At 32.1% G+C, this 3,814-nt stretch overlaps 1 pseudogene; it reads right to left on the reverse strand.

Annotated features, from left to right (window-relative positions):
- The window catches only part of LOC107572694 (uncharacterized), a 15,778-nt pseudogene extending 14,023 nt beyond the window's left edge, over positions 1–1,755 (reverse strand).
- Between the last annotated feature and the right edge of the window lie 2,059 nt (positions 1,756–3,814).

A 3,814-nucleotide genomic window follows, 5' to 3' on the forward strand; every position in this document is an offset into this window, starting at 1 on the left:
TCCCTTCTGTTCCTTCTAATCACATCCAGCGCAAATTTCTGTACACTGTAATATTTTCTTCCACTATTATGCATGTCCCACCTGACCTGCCATTTCTTCATCATTTCATTTTTGATCATTGCCTTAACAACTTCTTTACCAAAGGGAATGTTTATAACATCCAGGATGTTTCGCACCAGCACTGCACATTATGTCTCCCTCATCAACACACCTGATTCAACTCATCAGCTCATTAGAGACCGCAAGACCTGAAGTGGGTGTATGTCAGATAAGGGAGAGATACGAAATGTGCAGACTCCAAAACATAAAATGGGAACATGGTTGGGAACTTCTGCTGCACTACAGCAGTGGGTGGAAGAAATAACCAAAAAGACCATAATTTGTATAGACAAGGGGACTCCAACCTAGCTCCTGGAGAGCTACTATCCTACAGACTTCAGTTCCAACCCTGCTCCAGCACACCTGTCTGTAATTATCCATCAACACCTTGATTAACTGCTTCAACAACTAATTCCAGTATTAATACTATTGGGAGTCAATTATCTACTTCAGGTTCTGTTTGGCTCAGAGCTGTCTAGAATTTTATATTAATTACTGTTTTATTTCAAACAAATCTTTTCTTTTTCTGTAATGCAACCTCTTGAGTTAGTATATATGAATCGGCAGGTGAATGTGCCAAGGAGACCAAAGGAAAGTTAGATATAGACATGAAAGTAAATTGTTAAGACTGAGATACAAGAAAAGTACATGGCAGGGGAGGAAGAAAGTTAGCCCAAAATGTGGGGACTGCACAATGCCTAAAATCATATAGTAGCCTAATGTTTATTCATGTTGAGATTTTATTATTATTATTAAGTCAAGTCAAATTTATTTGTACAGTGCTTTTCATGATACAAATCATTGCAAAGCAACTTAACAGCAAATTAAGTTTCTACAATATTTAGTGGTAGCTTATCAGTGGTGACTGTCAGTTAATGTACATATGGCAGAAATGTACGGAAAATCAATTTAAGACATAATAAAACAGACGATGAACACTATTAACAGCAATTATTATATGATGCAATCAAACTTATAGCAAAATGTGGTTGTTCTGTATGTTGTTTCAGGGTTGGCATCATCTGAGGTCCTCTGAGGGGTTGGCATCATCTCTTCTCAGGTGTTCTGAATCTGGATCCAGACTGAAGCTTGTGTAAATCCTACATCCCGTGGCAAAGAACAGATACAAATAGATTATTATTATGGTTCTTGTATTTTTGTTATTCATGTTGGAATATTAGCTTCAACCAGTATATGATTTTAGGCATTGTGCAGTCCCTACATTTTGGGCTAGCCTAATTTAAGTTCATGTTGAGATTCTTTTTTTTATTATTATTGTTATTATTATTATTATTATTATTATTGTTGTTGTTCTTGTATTAATGTTTAACAACATTGAGTGTCTATTTGGTATTTTTCATGTCTTCATAGTAAACTTTTGTAGCCCACAATAAAATATGGTTTAAATGAGTATAGCTGAATACAAAACTTACTGATTCAAAATAAAACTTGACATAATAAATGTAACATGATTTGAATGAGAAATGGTGGTTTTGGTGAGTTTTGACACATTGTGCCACATAAATTGTTTTAATTTTTTTGTTCAATGTCATGATATAACGTATTATTTTTTTACTTTGAGTTTGATCATTTCTGATTATTACTAAAAAGAAATGGCAAAAGAAGACTTTACTTTTATTACTTACCTTTTGTCATTCGCAAGATTTTCCTTCATCTGAATACCTGTTTCTAAGATCTGGTCTCCAGTCTAATTTTATTATTTTTATATATTAATAATTTTATATTTCCCACTCTGTGAGAACCTACAACTCCAATAGTTTATGTATTGCATTTGGGTACACAGGTGCTACATATTGGATCACAATATGAACATATTCTGAATTGTATTCTTAATATTTTTTTATGCAGCTACTATTCTGACAACCCAAAACTTCTAACGATTCAATTAGTTAGAATTCCACTCCCCACAACATATAATAAAGCAATGTATATCTATCATTACCATTCACTGTACAAACAATGTCTTCAATTAATGATTAAAAACAGCTAAATACTGAGCAAACAAGAAAAAACACACAAGAAAACAGATAAATATGTACAGCTGAGCTGTTCAGTAAATATTAATGGTTTCAAGAGTTTTCACAATTGATCTGCAATGAATTTTAAGAAATCACAATAATCATATTTTTGAGGGACATGGAAAAGTCTTCCATAAGTCTCCTTTTAATTTTTATTTTCCAAAGAAGAAAGAAAAAGAAATACGTGTTTGGGACAACATAAACATCTCTATTCCTTTAACCCTCTGGTACGGTTCTGTTCAACAGAGTTGAGTTTGTGGCAAAACCATTTACAGTCCTTGTATTATTTTATTCTATGCTTGGTACTTTTTTTTCCACAATAACTTGCATTTGGGAATGTGGACAAAACGTGTGCTGTTGAAATTATTTGTATAAAAACATACGCCAGCAACACATGAGAATGCATCAATATATTTATAAATATGCAAATAAATGTTTAAGGTTTCAAAATAAAACTTTAAACTGTTGGCTGTAGCATTTCTATCATAAATAGATAGTGTCACGCGTCTGTGTTGCAACGTACTTCTCTACGGCTATGGGGTGTACTATATGTATGGCGAGTGGATCATGCCGGGGATAACCTGCCGAAGTCGACAGTCGTGTACTTTTTGCATGTGAGAAGGGGTACGTCGCAACACAGACACGTGACACCAACGCCGTAGAGCAGTACGTCGCCACCACAATAAATTAATTTCTTACCCTCATGTGTTTTTTTCTAGGTTTTCTTATTTTCTTTGTTATCCTTATTATCAATCATTAACGTTTTTCTTTTACTTTCCTGTGTTCTGATGACACTGAATATATCCTTGATAGAAATTGTGTATTGCATACGAAGCTGTATGTCATTAATGTCATCTCTATACTGTTTACAAACATAATAATTAAAAAAATAATTCATTCACTTTCTCTTGGAGATTAATGACTGTGCAAATTATACACCATCAAAGTCGCAATTTTATGTTATGTTGACGATTATTTACAACAACTTCAAATATAAACACAAATTTAATAATTATAATCTATAAACATAATATTCTGGGATATGTCATTCTGAGCTTTTACTTTTGATGGTGGTAAGAATTTTAATTAACACAGCTGACTATACAATGTGTGAATACATTAGCTCAAAATATCAGACTATATTGCCATATTGTTTTCAAGAGATTAAGTCATTTTAATAGCCTATTATTTTCAAGAAATCAACAATGGCAAAATATATGACAGGAAAATACTATTCTAATCACAAATTTCAAAACAATGCAGGTTCATTTTCTAATGTTTTAACTAGGGCTGTCAGTAATGATTATTTTGTTAATAATCTGCTAAAGATTTTATTTATATTTTTTTGGTAATTAAGATAAGTGAACAATATCTTTTAGTACGAATTCAATACATGTAATAATTGAGGCAATAATACTTGGTTGAAATAAAGTATCAAAAGTAAGTAGTCATATTGTTTTACTGATCAACAAAAAATACATTAAGAAATATATAAACAATAAACTTACGTATTTGATGTATTATAACAAATGCCAGCAGAGGACGCCAGCGGCCTGACGATTGTTGTTACACTTTACATCTTTATGATAGAAATGCTACAGCCAACAGTTTAAAGTTTTATTTTGAAACCTTAAACATTTATTTATATATTTATAAATATATTGATGCATTCTCAT

The sequence above is a fragment of the Sinocyclocheilus grahami genome, unplaced genomic scaffold (assembly GCF_001515645.1).
Source record: "Sinocyclocheilus grahami isolate Dianchi unplaced genomic scaffold, SAMN03320097.WGS_v1.1 scaffold1798.1, whole genome shotgun sequence".
NCBI classification, from domain to species: Eukaryota; Metazoa; Chordata; class Actinopteri; order Cypriniformes; family Cyprinidae; genus Sinocyclocheilus; species Sinocyclocheilus grahami.